Below are 18,475 nucleotides of genomic sequence, written 5' to 3'. Positions count from 1 at the left end.
TACTTGGAGGAGAATGATGGACATCAAAGATAGGGTAGACTCATCTATTATTTGGAGTTTGGTAAAAGGTGATATTTCTTTTGGTGGGACTCTTGAACTGATTTCAGACCATTGTCTTACATGGCTCAAAATAGGAGGATCCCTAAGAATATACGAGTTAAGGAATTTTACTCCAATGATACCTGGAAAAGAAATAAAATATTAAGGATCTTCCCTCATCATGTGGTCACTACCATCATGACTACACCATACGATGCAAAAAAAAAAGATTGTCCAATCTGGAAACCTGATCAATTAGGATACTTCAGTTGTAAAAAAGCCTAGCAAATCTTTAGACAAAAAAAATACACTACTCTTGCAGGTAGATGTATTTGGGATAAAAAAATCCCTTTTAAAATATACTTTTTCATTATAAGGGTGTTACTAGATAAGATTGCTATTGATATTGCTATGAAAAGATTGGGAGTGAACCTCTCTTTTATTTGTAGCTGCAGCAGAGTAATCACTATGAGAAAAATACCAATCACTTAATTAGTGGTGGTTATATTGCCAATAAGGTTTGGTATTTCTTTAATAATCATTGAGGTATCAATATGAATCAAGGTCAAGTGAGACAAAGGGCTATGGAGTGGTGGATTACTAAAGCCAAGAATAAGGTTCAGAAATGATCTTGCTTTACTTGCATAATGTAATCTGTTGGCAAATATGGAAGAACAGATGTGCTGCTTGGTTTGATAACAAAAAAATGTCTCACTAGTTGATCAACCAGCAAGTTATTAAGATGATATACATTCTTATCCTTTATCAATTTTCAGGTCTACAACCATTTAACCATTGACATGACTTCATCAGAGGAGTGGAAAACCTGCAACCTATTATACAATCTCAACCCATGGTGTGGGCTAAACCTCAAGTGGGATAGGTTAAATTCAATGTGGATGGAAGTTGTAAAGGCAATTCAGGCAACGCAGGACGGGGTGGAAGAATTAGAAATCAAAACGGGGCCTTTATCTGTGAGTTTGCAGATTATTATGGAAGTTATCATAACAATTTAGCTGAAGCAAAAAATTTGCAAAAAGGTATTTTATTATGTATAATTAAAGGTCTTACCAATATTATTGTGAAATCTGATTCGATGATCATCCTTAACCTGGTCAAATGGATTAAGAAACCGCCTTGGGAGTTAGAGGATACTATTGAGGAGATTACGAAGATGTTAAATGAAGGAAATTCTATCTTTACCATACTCCAAGAGAAGATAACAATACTGATGACAGTCTAGCTAATCTAGGTGAAAGTTCCAAAGTTATGACTATCTTCACTGATGTTGTTTCATTACCTTTGAATGTCAGAATCACAATGAAGTTGGAAGCAAAAGAAATGCCAAACTTCAGATTCAGACACAAAAGGAATTGCTTCTTTTGATCAGTGAAAGCAACAATCTACATGTTGCATTTTCTCTTCTGGAAGTCGATCTCCTTTTGCTTTTCTTCAAATTTTAATTGGAAAGTTAATTTAATGCTCTTTACAGCTCAAAATTGTGTACATTTTCTTCATCAAAAGTTGTCTGTTTCTTCTTTCCACAATGCTCTGGAGGTTAAGGTTTATGTCCTCCTCCGTGTAATCTTAATTTTTTGGAAATATACAGGTCAGAGTTATGCCTAAACTCCTCCATAAGTTGGATAGATTGTTAAGTTTTAAAAAAAGTTTAGAGTTTAGTGCAACTTTTTGAGGTGCAAATTTTGCCATCTTTTATTTATTTTTATGTCTATATTTAAGGTTTTTGTGTTGTCCTTTCTAGGATTTAATATGACTTTTCTATTATTTTCAGTTAAATTTATTGTTTTTATAGTTTCCTGAAATTTAACCGATAAAGTTTGTTAATTAACATGTAGTATGGTGGTTTAATTTTGTGGTTTTGACAAACTTAAAAGTTATTGTTCATTCTATTTAAAGCATTATTTTGAACCTATTCAAAAACCAGAAACTAGTTTTATTATTTTTTTCACTATCAACGGGTCTAGACCAAGTTTCTAATGGACCAAGATGGCTGATTTTCGATCTTTGATAAGATTGAATTCAAATTACATATGAAATTATACTGGAAGCCTATGTCATCAGTGAATCATCAACTTAATTGATTATCGAGTTAAGATGAAGGTGCTGATCAGATAAGAAAATTAGTAGAAAACTTCGAGGCATGAATAAATTCACAAAAAAATATTATCCATATATTTTTTAACTGACAAGTTTCTTAAGGATTTTTTAAAACCAAAATGTTAGAGCAGTATAAATAATGAGAATTTATAAACGAGAAAATGACTATTTGTAGATGATTTATATAGGTTTCAACTGTCAATTGATGATCTTTATTGTTATCATACCCGTAAATACATCATTAACATGAGTACAATTATTTAGTGTAGGGAGAAAAAGACACAGATATAGAAACAAAATAATTAGTAAAAGATATAATCTTTATCAAAGATAGCTAACGTATTATTAAGGGGTGAGAAGGCAGATCCCGGAACATATAAATGAACAAAAGATGCAAATAAATAAAGAAAAACATATTTCATAAATTGTAAAAAATTAAGTCTAAGGATCCTACAAAAATTCATTTATTCTAACAGGCTAGAGTATTTCACGCGTTAAATCAGCCCAAAGGTGAACACTCATTGTTTACTGCGTGAACTATCTGATCATTTAATCATGTTTTCTCCCTACACTTTTGCATCTCAGTATTGGTAGAAATCCAGAGAACTGTCCTCACTTTTGGCATCCCTTCTCGGATCCCCGAATTTCATGACCCCTACACACAAAATTTCTCTCCTAGGTCTCACTGAAGTGAATTGATTTCATAAGCATTCCATTACTTTTTTACTACTTTCACTTTCAATCCAATTTTATGTCTATATGTCCTTTGCGCTCGGTGATTCCAAAGAACACTTGCCCTTTTATTGCGAATGCTGGTAGAGTTCGGGAAGTTTTTCCCAAGTCCCTATCATGATGCATTCGGCGGAAGAGCTTTATATAAGTGGCATTGTTCTTCTTCACTAGTTAGTCACTGGTGTCATGTGTGTACAGATTGGACCTTAAAATAAATATTGTTATTTACAAAAAGAAAAAGGCTTCTAGTTTGTTACTTTGTCGTATTTGATATTTATTTTACTATGCTACCAAAGTTATAATATAATTTAAATTTTTAAAAGGCTACACTCTATACTTTAATTGAGAGAGGGTTTTGATTTGGGTAAAATTTATGCTAAACAGCCTTATAATATGCATTTCAAATACACCCTCTAAATTCAATATTTAATGTTTCCGTTCTGTAAAAATTCTATACATAAACGGTCTTCCATAGTACCTAATATATGGACGAAATTACCTTCATATGCATTCCATTCTTTCCAAATACCTCTCACGCTTCTACTATCACACAAAAAACCCTACCTCTAGATAACTCTACTAATCATAAACATGAATTGTAGTGAATAGTTGACATACCTCTACTTTTAATCAAACATCTCCTATTTGATCCTTCAAAAATAAAAAGAATACTGTAGAATGTATCACCCCCAGAAATGTACTCTACAATGATGATTTAATCAACCCCAGAAATATACTCTACAATGATGAATTCAATCAAACCCTAATGTTGGCATCCAAAATCAATGTAAAATTGAAATGGAAAATATAAGCAACTGGACAAAAAAAGACTCGAATGACTGAAATTACATTTTTTGGCCAATAATTTCATAATTAAAGCAACAAGGGATGGTGATATTGTCTTTTCACATTTTTTTCATACCCAAATTAACCCCTCCAATTGAAAACCACCCAATTTTGATAAAATCATTATTCCACACACCTAAAAATAGGTTGAAAATGTCATTTCTTGTCCCTCACTTTCTTCTTTTGCTTAGGGGTCGTTTGGTTTGAGGTATAAAAAATCCAAGGAATAAGTTATCCTGGGATAAAATAAAATATCACTTAATCCCTTGTTTGGTTGGAGGGATTAATCCAACCCGCGATAACTTATCCCCCCATTTTTCCCTTAGTGATGGGATAACTTATCCCATATACATGGTGGGATAAGTTATCCCGGGTAATCACGAGATAACTAATCCCGGTATTAGTTATCCGAGGATAATAATTTCCCAACCAAATGACTCCTTAGTCTTTTCCTCTTCCCCATTTTATTTTATTTTATTTTATTTGGGTGTTTTAGGATCCGTTGTTGAAGAAAGTGAGAACAATTTTTTTGGTCCCATTTCTTTTATAACCATGTTTTGAAACCCTCAAATTTGGGCCCATTTCTTAGTAGAAAATTGTTACAATTGTCCTAATATGAGAAAAAATCTACGTAGAAAAAAGTTTGTTGAATTGTCAATGTACAAGTTAGGATCATGTCTCAAATAACACTCATTGACTTTATTAATTAAATACATTAATGTGTAATTCATTATTTTTCATTCACTGTTAACAATATGGACAATTAGGTACAAATAATAGTGTAATATATTTGGTTTTAAGTTATGAAATTATTGCAATCAATATTATTTGTGATGCGTAGTGAAATTGTTCCACCCATCAAAGTTTATTGTATCCTTTTATTCATTATTTTCAATTAGTGAATGAAAGCATGAACATGCATAAACGTATTGTAAATTTTGTAAAAGTGTATGATTTCACTAAATTTATCACAATGCAAACACTCAATTTGATCATGTGTAGTGACATCTCTATAATAAGTTTTGTGATTATTTTAGTGAATGCTAGCATGGACAATTTGAGCTTTATGTAACATATATCTTTGCAGTATGAATTAGCACTTACATTATGAAAATAGTTAATTTCTGATATGGTGTTGAATAATGCCCCCTCCATTCTTTCTTAGTTTCTCCATTTTGGATTTTCTCCACTCATTGTCAAGTATAGTTTGAAGCTTACTTTTATACCCTTGTTTAATTTTACGAAGACTATTAGGTGAGAATTTATTCATCAATATATTTGTTAAGCCATCCAATGTATGACCATGTTTAATCTATTCATCAATCTATTTGTTAAGCCATCCAATGTATGACAATGTTTAATACTTTTTTCAAGTAGTGCTTGGACAATAGGACCTGTAGAGTTTAAGATGTGGACATTAAAAAAGTCAATTGAAGCGTCAAACACAATGTTCATATTGTTTTGTATCAATACTCCACTTGAAGTGACTTTCTATTGTAGGCACATTATTTGTTTGTTGCAGTTCGTTATCCAAGTATAGAAAATACATTTTTAATGAGTTTGATGAAAAGTCATTGGCTCCAATAAAATTCTTCTTTGTTCAATTCAAACTTGTACTTGAAATTTGATGAAACTGAATAATTTTTCATATACCAGAAGAGTGGAAATAAGAATTAAAGTTGAATATGTGTAACGATCCTATAATTTATTTAATAAATTAGCCCTGTTTTTTACCCATCTCATAATTTTTAGGCATCATTTTATAGTTATGGGTCAAATTGATATTTCTCTTAACTCTTAAAACCTAAGTATAAGAATAAAAATATAAGTGGAAGGATTTATATTATATATTAATAATCAATAATAAAAACCTAATAGATTAAGAAGTGGGGTACATAAGTTATGCTTAGGTTTTCTTACATAAGCAGGGAAAAAAAAGAGAGAGAGTTACGGTTTTAGGTAAATTCACCCAACTTTCAATAGTGTTCAATTATATGTAATGGGTATGGGATGTGTTTTAGCCCTATTACAAATTTATTGGAGGAGAAAGAATTGAACTTGTCACTATTAGAAAAAAAATGGCATATGGCTATGACCTATTCTTTCATATCAGATGCACTCTTGGTCAGATTGGTCTATTTATGTGATTAAAATATGTAATGGGTTTATTTATGTGATTAAAGCTTTTGAAGTAAAGAAGATAAATAAAAAATTTAAAAGCATTATGTTGTTGCCTATCATCGTTGCTAACTAACTAGTAACTTGTTGCATAATATAATCGGTCCCACCAAAGGGACAATGCAATGATTTTTTTTTTAGTTACAAACATATTGTATATTGCATTATTTTGACAATTACTTGACTAGGTAGTTTGTAATGGTTTTGAGCCTTAGTGTTAGTTAATTAGATAGTACTGCTGCGTTAGTGTATATATTAGATAGGTTATATAATTAGTTAAATGTGACTTAATGATGAAAGTGCTATTGGTTTTGTGCGTTAAAGTCATTAATTAATTTAAAGACAATGACTTACAGATTATTATTATTTATGTAATTCTGTTAATATTTCATATTTTGGGCTTAAGAAACTGAGGTTTAGGTCTAAGACTTTTAGAGTAAGAATTCATAAGCTGGTGTTATTAAATTCGTATTCTTAAGAAGATTATATGTTTGAATAGATTTTGAACGTTCCAAAATTTTGAGGAAGAACAAGACACTTGTGGACTAGTGATATTTGAGTTCTTCGATTGAGGTGGGTTATGGTTTAATTGGAGTTTAGACTCAACTTAACTGTGTGCATGCTTCATAATTGGATACTTTTGGATTGGTATTCGGACATGCTTGAAATTGTTGATGTTTGGGTTGTTGATTCATGTATAAATATTTATCAGAAATTGACTTGATGGAATTATATTATGACTTTAAGTGTACTTGTAAACTTGGTACATTGTATTGTATGCTGTGAGGTTGTGTAGATTGATATTGATAATACTTGTTTATATTTATGTTGGATCGGGTACCATGCCGGTACATTTATATTTATGTTGGATCGGGTACCACACTGGTACGGTACATGAATATAGATTATTTCCTATAGGTCATGACTATTTAGGCAAAAATAAGTCCCCTAGCATGTGTGTACATACTTTTATGGATTTGGTGGATGTTTACGGTATAGTTGATACTCTTGATAGTTATGTGGCTTGTTTGTGAAAACTATTGACCCGCTTTTGCTATATTGTTGTGTAACGCCTCGATTTTTTGAATCAGAATGCTACACAGTGCTCATGACCCTGAAGGACCACAAGCTAACCCATGGCTGATATCTGTACCTATAACTAAATAATATACATATAAAATGCAAAAACATGAACAAAGAAGGCTTAACGTTCAATCTTGAATAATAAAATATCTGAATTAAGGTGGTATCATAGTACCAAAACAAAACTGAAAATACTAAAGTCTAAATCTGAAAACTCTATAATCGTCTGAAAGCCTCTAAACTGTCTGAATAAGGAGTTGAAGGAACATGTCTCCAACTAACTCTCTAAACTGAAAATAAACTGAAATACTGGAATAATAAATGTAACGATCATGTCCTCGAAAGATGAGGACTCATTGCTTACTGAACTGCTACTGTTGATCTAGAATCTACACCTCAGAACTTATGGTGTAACATAAAAAGAAAGCACCATAGCGCAAATGCGTCAGTACAACTAAAGTATTGAGTATACGTGAGGGTAGGCTAAATGAATGGGGTTTATATGAATGAACATGATGACTAATATAAATGTGAGAATACATACATACATATATACATAACTGCTACTGAACTCGTGGAGATACTGACTACTTGAGTTTGAACTCTGACAATATGAGTTTCATGATACTGAGATACTAAATGACCGATAACATGGATGACAGTATCTAACAGTCCTAATTCTGGGGAAAACTATTTGAGTTTCAAACTGTATCTGAACATCTAAGTCTGAGATCAGTCCTAGCTAACAAGTGATCTCTAAAACTGATAATGAGAATACTCGACTGAATCTGAGATTGAGATCAAACCTATCTGATAGGATGGTCCAGGAATCAATGGAACTATCTGAGTTTCTTACTGAGATCGATGACTGTATCTGATAGTCCTGATTCCTGATTTCTACTCTGAAGATTGATACTGAAACTCTAACTATAACTGTGACTATGGGAGGTAGTAACCTAACCGACATGCCTCAATATTGTACTGGTAGGGTCCAATCTTTGCCCTGATTAGAAGGGTGTCAATACCGTGCCACGGGTAGAGACCTCTAATATGGTCAAGCCTCTCTGACGGGTGACCCTAAACAGGAAATCAAGCCTAAGGCAATATAATAGTCAAGTATTGCCTTAGTATGACGGGTGACTCCTGTCCTGTGCTAGCTATGTAGTTCTGGAGTATACGGATTGCTACTAACGGCTCTGCCTTTATAACAAAAAAAAAACACCATCCCTACACTCGCTCGATGCTAGTCCCTACTCCCAACTGAAAGACTCTAAAAAGATTAACTGCACTAAACTTACTAACTGAACTGAACTGATTTATAAACTGATTAACTGAGCTGATAATATTTTCTTAGCTGAACTAAGTTGAATTCACTGAGTTCTGTTGACTGACGAAAAATCTACTTGAGATCTGAGGTCTGACTGAGAGTACTGAAACTACTGGGACTACTGAACTACTGAGATTTCTAAGTTTTTTTGAGTCACCTGGCTAACTGAAATCTATGGAGCATAGCTTGATTGAGGATGTCTTGAAACATGACACTAGCTCTAGGCACACAACTATAGTTTTCGGATACAAGTACCCTTAGGACTCGATGGAAGGAAACTGACACACATGACTGACTTGATCATAAGAGTAAAGTACACAATTCACAATATCATAAGTAAGAATTTCATAATAAGAATGATTCTCAACAAACTATCACATGATCAGGAATGCACACAACATGTTTATGGATTCAATAACATGGTCATTCCATATCACAACAATATCATGAGCATCTGATACAACATCTTCAATTCAAGACAATAGCATGGGGATCACGTTGAACATAAACTTAGAACACGGAATAGTCATCTAGGACTTATTATGACATAAAAACATGATTTCTATTCCCTTAGATATTTTCACAAACACCTTACATGAGGCATAGGTGGATTCATCAAGATTACAAATATTCAACCACCAATTTCACATATTTATACATTAAATACCATCATATCCTCACACAAAACATACAAAGATCCTATCTTAGGCATCATCAAACTCCAACCACATGAACATCAACCACCAACAATATAAACATCATAATACATAATTTAGAAGATGGTTATTGAGCTTCATGGAAGAAAGAAGTCCATAAATCAACTCATGCATACCTTAGAAGAAAGATTTTTGATGATTGACGAAGGAATTTCCTTGAAATTGGATCTTCAAGCTTAATTATGCAACCCTAGTTGTTTTTCTCTTTTAGTGCTCTTGTATGGTGAACTTATAATGTTAGTAGGGTTTTAATGTAATTAGGAGCTATATATTTCATAGGGTTAAGTGTAATACCCCGGAAAAGTTTTTGTTGAAATTTTATGCGTAAACGTGTTGGGTTCTATATTCTAAAATGAATTATAAATTTTCCGTGCAGAATGTCTTATATTATAACCCACCATTGCGTAGATTATCAAATAAGCTTTCCAATGATATGTGGATCATCCAAACCAGACACCCGAGCGACGAGTTATGAACATTCCGATCGAACCATGAATAGTAGTGAACAGTAAAACGTGCAGAAAAAAGTACTGAGGCCTGGCGTATTTTTGCTCCAACTTTAAACGATCATACCTCCTTGTACATAATAATCTGGGTGATCTACTACATATCAACAGAAAGATCTGTGAGTCCTCTTTCCAATGAAAATGGTTTCATCCAATTTGTCTATCGGAGCAAAAAGTTATGGTCGATCTACTTCAGCCTATCAAAAGCAAATTTTTGGGTCAACTTCAAATGATCATAACTCCTCGTACACAATGATATAGGTGAGATATTATATATTAACGAAAATATATGAGAGTTCTATTTCTAATAAAATTAGTTTCATGCAATTTGGATATCGGAGTAAAACGTTATGGTTGATCTACTTCAGACTATCAAAACAGTCCACCAAAGAACAAATTCGAGAATTATTTGATTTTTAGGGGCGTTTTGGTCATTTTTCCTCACACAAAATCTGTTCAAACCCTATATTAAAGCCTATTGGAAGCATTATATGTTATATTTCATCAAATTCCCTCAAAAAGAAAGCGTTAAGCTCCTACATCCAACTTCAAGAACCTCCAAAGTTCACCATTAATTTTGCAAATTTATTCAAGATTCCAAGTTCGTAGTTCAAGAACTTCAAGAACCTCCAAATTTCACCATTAATTCTGCAAATTTATTCAAGATTTCAAGTTCCTAGTTCAAGAACTCCAAGAACCATTATTCGAAGGCACGATTAACATCTCAAAAATGAGTATCGATCTAAAGTTCACCATTCAAGGTATGTGGGGTTTTTCAATAAGAACTCTCTTTCGTTCTTATGCCCAAAAGTAATTTTCTTTATAAAGGCATAATTTTTATTTGACTTTTATGAAATTGAAGCATGAACCCATATCTTATGATGATTATTATGAAATCTTGATGTTTATGATTTTGAAAGATGAATTATATGTGTGGTGATATAAAGCATGAATCTTGAACGATATTTATCATGATTTTGATATTTGGGTCATGAATCCCCATTGGAAATTTTGTTTTTTTAGAAAGTGTGTGTTATAAGTACGTTGATGTTGAATATTTGAGATATTTTGAATTATTTGAACTTTTGGTCTTAATGGAGTTGTTTTGAACTTGAGTGTGAAAGAAATTCACAATGTGGTTGATTTTATAGATGGGAAGCATGATGGCTCCCGATGTATATTTATATATTATTGAAATTATTTTGTTGTGGATTGTCTTTGAAATGATCTGAGCTAAGTCTGGGAGAAATCTTTAGCATCGAGTGGGAGGTATAAAGCGACCTTACTTTCCTAAAACTATGTGCCCCGATAGTAGTGAGCTAGAGGCTGATTTATATAGTGATCACTAGTTTGTGTGGATTTGATATCGATAGTCCTACTTCGATGGATAGAATACGATGGCTCTCCCAAACGTGGGTTGTACATTGAACTCCATGTAACTCATATGGTTTATGTCAGTTATAGGATCTCCCAGTGTGTGTGTGTTTTCTTGTTTCTATGGTGAATGGTGAAGTGATTTTAAAGTGGAATTGTGAAAGTTATTCTTTCAAAAAATTTAAATAATATTTACATTATGAGAATTGATATTCTTGATGAACTGAAAGTGATTGACAAATTATATCATGACTTATATGTGTTATTGTACTTATTTCATCCTCTCATGATTATGATGATTTTCTTCGGGCTATGTGAGTCTTTCATACATGCTACATATTTCTAGTAAATATTTATGATGATGATGTTTATACAACTGCATACACCCCCATATACTCGATTCCTTTCCATGGTACTGACCCACATCTTTGAATGTGGGCTACATTTTCTCGAAATGTAGGTTCAGGTGCTCAGTTCTAGGTTCGACAGTGATTCTTCGAGCACGCTGTTCTACATCCTCTGTTGTGGTGAGTCCTCATATTCTGAGGACGTGATGTCTGATGTTGGTTTCACAGAATTATTTATATTTGATAACTGATTATGAGTCAGTTGGGGCATATCTCAATGGTTCACTGGTTTTATTGATTTTCTTAGAGGCTTCTCAGTCTAGTATAGATGTTAGGAGTTGACTATTAAGTCATATTTTGTTATCTTTCTGAAATTCTTTTATTCTTGGATGATGATTACTCTGTTGATATTTGAGGATTATTTATGGAAACCCCGTTGATTTGTGTTGAACTAAATGAAAATGGCTCAAAGGGTTAGCTTGGGGCTACTCGTAGCCTCAAGCACTGTGTGATGCTCCGGGACCCATTTTCCGGGGTGTTACAAACTTTGTATCAGAGCCTAAGGTTTTAAGGTGTCCTAGGGAGTCTGACAAGCCACGTTATGTAGAGTCTTGATCATCGGTGTGTAGCGCCCCACATCCATGAGCAAGAGGCTACAGGACATTTTAGGAAAAAGTGTGATTCTTTCTTTCAGAAATCTATCGGGCTTATAGTGTCTCTCTCTGATATTGATTCATGCTGTCCTCTTTCAAAAATATTCCTCCATGTCAAGCGAGAAGAAATAATGATGGTCTGGGAATTCTGTGTTACCCAAGAGTCATTTTATCTCTTACCTCAAACCTAGAAAGATTATTTCCAAGGGGTGTATTTACCATTTGGTTAGAGTTAAAGACGCTAAGTCTGAAACTCTAACTCTCCAGTCTATTAACGTCGTCAATGAATTTTCTAATGTCTTTCCAGATGATCTCCTAGGGATACCTCCTGATAGTGAGATAGAGTTCGGGATTGATCTTCTTCCCGATACTCAACCCATTAATATTCCTCCCTACCATATGGCCCCTACAGAACTTAAGGAGTTGAAAAAGCAACTCAAAGATCTACTAGATAAGGGTTTCATAAGGCCCAGTGTTTCTCCTTGGGGGTGCTCCTGTGTTGTTTGTGAGAAAAAAAGATGGCTCTTTGCGTATGTGCATTGATTACCGCCAACTGAATAAAGTCACCATAAAAAATAAGTACCCTCTTCCGAGAATAAATGATTTATTTGACCAATTGCAAGGTGCAAGTTATTTCTCAAAGATAGACCTTTATTCCGGCTATCATCAACTCAAAGTTAGGGAGTGTGACATCCCAAAAACCGCTTTCCGAACTCGTTATAGCCATTTTGAGTTTCTTGTTATGTCTTTCGGGTTAACTAATGCCCCAGCAGCTTTCATGGACCTTATGAATTGAGTGTTCAGACCATATTTGGATATGTTTGTCATAGTGTTCATCGATGATATACTCGTGTACTCCCGTAGTGAGGATGAACATTCAGATCATCTCCGAACTATCTTGCAACCCCTTAGAGATTACAAGTTGTTTGCCAAGTTCAGTAAGTGAGAGTTTTGGTTAAGGTCAGTTGCTTTTCTGGGTCATATCATTTCTTCCGAGGGTATTAGAGTTGATCCCTAAAAGATCAAAGCTGTTAGAAATTGGCCTAGACCTATTTCTCCAACTGATATCCAAAGTTTCTTAGGTTTAGCTGGCTATTACCGCCGTTTTATTGAGGTTTTCTCCTCTGTAGCATCTCTTATAACTCGGTTGACCCAAAAGAAACTAAAGTTTTTATGGTCCGAATCTTATGAGAAGAGTTTTTAGGAGTTGAAGACTCGACTCACTTCAACCCCTGTTTTGACTTTGCCTGATGGTGTTGATGGTTTTATGGTGTACTGTGATGCTTCGAGAGTTGGGTTGGGTTGCGTATTGATGCAGAAGGGTAAGGTGATAGCTTATGATTCTAGACAGTTGAAACCCCATGAGAAAAATTTCCCCACCCATGACCTTGAGTTGTCTGTTTTTGTGTTTGCTTTGAAAATTTGGAGACACTATTTGTATGGTGTCCATGTTGATGTTTTCATTGATCATAAGAGTCTGCAGTATGTGTTTACCTAGAGAGAATTGAATCTTAGGTAGAGACGATGGTTAGAATTTTAAAAGAACTATGATATGAGTGTGATTTACCATCCGGGCAAGGCCAATGTTGTGGCGGATGCCCTAAGTAGAGTGTCCATGGGTAGTGTTTCGCATGTGGTAGAAGGTAAGAAAGAGTTTCATCGTGTTGTACATCATTTGGCCAGATTGGGGGTTAGGTTGTTTGACTCTGCTGAAGGTAGTATAGGGGTTCAGAGTAGTTCTGAATCCTCCTTGGTTTCAGAAGTGAGGGAAAAGCAATACTTAGATGCTAGTTTGGTCAGACTGAAGGAGTCAGTCAAAGACCAAAAAGTAGAGGTTTTCTCCCAAGGAAGAGATGGTGTGTTGAGATTGTAGGGTAGATTGTGTGTCCTGACTATTGATAATCTGAGACAGAGGATTATGGCTGAAGCGCACGGGGCACAATATTCTATTCATCTTGGTGCCACCAAGATGTACCGAGACTTGCGGGAAATCTATTGGTGGAGTGGCATGAAGAAAGATATAGCAGTATTTGTAGCTAAGTGTGCAACATGCCAATAGGTTAAGGTTGAACACCAAGGACCCGGTGGTATGATGCAAGAGTTTAGTATTCCCACCTGGAAATGGAAAGAGATAAATATGGATTTCGTGATTAGTTTACCTCCTTCCCGACGCCAGCATGATTCCATTTGGGTTGTGGTTGATAGGTTGACTACGTCTGCTCATTTCTTGCCTAATCATACTTCATATACTGCTGAGGATTATGCTAGATTGTATATCCGAGAGCTAGTCAGACTGCATAGAGTTCCCTTGTCTATCATTTCGGATAGGGGTACTCAGTTCACTTCATAATTTTAGAAAGCTTTTCAGAAGGGTCTTGGTACCCAAGTGCTTTTGAGTTCTATTTTTCATCCGTAGACCGATGGTCAGGCTGAGCGGACTATCTAGACCTTAGAGGATATGTTGAGAGCTTGTATACTTGACTTTAAGGAAAGTTGGGATGATCACTTACCATTGATAGAGTTTTCTTACAATAACAGTTTCCACTCTAGTATTGGCATGGCTCCGTTTGAAGCCTTATATGGGAGGAAGTGTAGATCACCCATAGGTTGGTTTGAGGTGGGTGAAGCGGCTGTGAGTGGTCCTGTTCGGTATTTGAGGCTATGGAAAAAGTTAAGTTGATTAGGGAAAGGTTGAAAACTGCGCAGAGTCGTCAGAAGTCATATGCGGATGTCAGAAGGAGAGACCTTGAGTTTGAAGTTAGTGACCTAGTGTATCTAAAAATTTCACCCATGAGGGGGGTGAAGAGATTCGGAAACAAGGGGAAGCTTAGTCCCCGTTATGTTAGTCCTTACAAAATTCTTAGTCGTATTGGTAAGATAGCTTATGAGGTTGATTTGCCTTCCGAGTTGTCCTCTGTTCATCTCATATTCCATGTCTCCATGCTTAGAAAGCATATTAGCGATGCTGTGGTAGTGGATTCCTCTGTGAGTGCTGACATTCAAGAAAATCTTTCTTTTGATGAGATTCTTGATTTTAGTGTCCGAAGACTAAGGAACAAAGAAGTTCCCTTGGTTAAGGTGTTGTGGCAAAACCAATCTGTTGAGGGTGCAACTTGGGAAGTTGAGGCGGATATGCGATCCAAGTACCCGCACCTATTTTCCGCGAACTCCGATCAAGCCGAAGGTACCGTTCTTTCCTAAATCATGCACTTTTGATAAAAGTTGCAGCAGTTCAGCTGTCATTTATTATGTGTTCAGCTGTAGTTTCTTGAATTTATGCATTCTATGTTGTATTCGGAGTGAGAAACGAAGTGGTGATGAGTCTAACAAATGGTTTCAGCTGTATGCTCTATTGCCTATCTAATCTTGGCATGTCTAGCGTCATTCGAGGATGAATGTTTCCAAGGGGGGATAATGTAATACCCTGGGAAATTTTTCATTGAAATTTTATGTGTAAACTTGTTGGGTTCTATCTTCTAAAATGAATTATAAATTTTTCATGTAGAATGTCTTAGATTATGACCCACCATTGCATAGAGTATTGAATAAGATTTTCAACGATATGTGGATGATCCAAAACGGACACCCGAGTGACGACTTATGAACAATACGATCGAACCGTAAATAGTAGTGAACAGTAAAACGTGCACGAAAAAGTATTGAGGCCTGACATATTTTTTCTCCAACTTTAAACAATCATACCTCCTTGTACATAATGATCTGGGTGATCTACTATATATCAACGTAAATCTCTGCGAGTCCTCTTTCCAATGAAATTGGTTTCATCCAATTTGTCTATCGGAGTAAAAAGTTATGGTCGATCTACTTCAGCCTATCAAAAGTAAATTTTTGGGTCAACATCAAACAAACATAACTCCTCGTACACAATGATCTGGGTGAGATACTATATATCAACGGAAAGATATGAGAGTCCTCTTTTTGGTTTCATCCAATTTGGATATCAGAGTAAAACGTTATGGTTGATCTACTTCAGACTATCAAAACAGTCCACCAAAGGACAGATTTGAGAATTATTTAATTTTTAGGGGCGTTTTGGTCATTTTCCCTCACCCAAAATCTGTCCAAACCCTATGTTAAAGCCTATTAGAAGCATTATACGTTATATTTCATCAAATTCCCTCAAAAAGAAAACCCTAAGCTCCTACATCCAACTTCAAGAACCTCCAAAGTTCACCATTAATTGTGCAAATTTATTCAAGATTCCAAGTTCCTAGTTCAAGAACTTCAAGAACCTCCAAAGTTCACCATTAATTCTGCAAATTTATTCAAGATTCCAAGTTCCTAATTCAAGAACTCCAAGAACCATCATTCAAAGGCACGATTAACATTTCAAAAATGAGTATCGATATAAAGTTCATCATTCAAGGTATGTGGGGGTTTTCAACAAGAACTCTCTTTCGTTCTTGTGCCCAAAAGTAATTTTCTTTATAAAGGCATGATTTTTATTTAATTTTTATGAATTTTAAGTATGAACCCATATCTTATGATGATTATTATGAAATCTTGATGTTTATGATTTTGAAAGATGAATTTACATGTGTGGTGATATAAAGCATGAATCTTGAACGATATTTATCATGATTTTGATATTTGGGTCGTGAATCCCCATTGAAAATTGCATTTTTTAGAAAGTGTGTACTATAAGCATGTTGATGTTGAATATTTGAGATATTTTGAATTATTTGGCGTTTTGGTCTTAATGGATTTGTTTTGAACTCGAGTGTGAAAGAAATCCACAACGTGGTTGATTTTGATAGATGGAAAGCATGATGGCTCCCGATGTATATTTATATAGTACCAAAATTATTTTGTTGTGGATTGTCTTTGAAATGATCTGAGCTAAGTCTGTGAGAAATTTTTAGCATCGAGTGGGAGGTATAAAGCGACCTTACTTTCCTAGAACTACGTGCCCCCATAGGAGTAAGACTGAGGCTGATTTATATAGTAATCACTAGTTTGTGTGGATTTGATATCTAGTCCTACTCCGATGGCTAGAATACGATGGCTCTCCCCAACGTGGGTTGTACATTGGACTCCATGTAGCTCACATGGTTTATGTCGGTTATAGGATCTCCCAGTGTGTGTATGTTTCCTTGTGTCTATGGTGAATGGTGAAGTGATTTTAAAGTGAAATTGTGAAAGTTATTCTTTCAAAAAATTTAAATAATATTTACATTATGAGAATTGATATTCTTGATGAACTGAAAGTGATTGACAAATTATATCATGACTTATATGTTTTATTGTACTTATTTCATCCTCTCATGATTATGATGATTTTCTTCGGGCTATGTGAGTCTTTCATACATTCTACATATTTCTTATAAATATTTATGATGATGATGTTTATACAACTGCATACACCCCCATATACTCGGTTCCTTTCCATGATACTGACCCACATCTTCAGATGTGGGCTGCATTTTCTTGAAATGTAGGTTCAGGTGCTCCGTTCTAGGTTCGACAATGATTCTTCGGGCATGCTGTTCTACATCCTCTGTTGTGGTGAGTCCTCGTGTTCCGAGGACCTGATGTTTGATGTTGGTTTCACGAAATTGTTTACATTTGATAACTGAGTATAAGTCAGTTGCGGCATGTCTCAATGGCTCGCTGGTTTTATTGATTTTCTTAGAGGCGTTTCAGACTAGTATAGATGTTGGGAGTCGACTAATAAGTCATACTTTGTTATCTTTCTGAAACTCTTTTATTCTTGGATGATGATTACTCAGTTGATATTTGAGGTTTATTTATGGAAACCCCGTTGATTTATGTTGAACTAAATGAAAATGGCTCAAAGGGTTAGCTTGGGGATACTCGTAGCCTCAAGCACCGTGTGACGCTCTGGGACCCATTTTCTGGGGCGTTACATTAAGTTTAGGGACGTGTAAGGAGTGTTAAAAGACTTAATTACCCTCAAAATAACTCAAAACGGAGTGTTTAAGTCACTTGAAATCATAAGATATGCGCCGCATAAGATATCGCATATATTTACATAGGCGCCGCATATGATATCTCCTCAATTTACATAGGGGCCGCATATGATATCGCCTATATCTACATAGGCGCCGCAGATGCTCTTGCCTATATTTATATAGGCGCCGCATATGCTTTCCAGTGGCTATGTGCGATTGGTTAGGCGACGCACTCTACTTCGCAAAGCCAATACTCCTAGCTCGGGTGTTGGATTTTGATGAAATTGGTATAGTTGGAAAGCTAATTCGATTCTCTATAATTTGGTGGGTGCAGAAATAACACATTAACATCGAGTTATACTCGTTCCAATATAACCCTTACGAAATCAAACACTAAAACTTGATGGATTCAAAAACTCTTAGCTTGTATTACCTTAAGTTACTCATATGAACATGCTTAACGCATCATAAGCTATCTTATCGCTAGGATACTCATTGTAAGTCATGTACTCAAGTATGAATCACGGGATAGGAGATTTCATATGTAGGAAAAATAGTTCGTCTCCTAGCTTAGAAACATACGGGGTATTACAATATCTCCCCCAAGGGGGAGATATTGTAAT

This window comes from Capsicum annuum, chromosome 12 (assembly GCF_002878395.1).
Source record: "Capsicum annuum cultivar UCD-10X-F1 chromosome 12, UCD10Xv1.1, whole genome shotgun sequence".
NCBI classification, from domain to species: Eukaryota; Viridiplantae; Streptophyta; class Magnoliopsida; order Solanales; family Solanaceae; genus Capsicum; species Capsicum annuum.
This window is presented reverse-complemented; position numbering follows the sequence as displayed.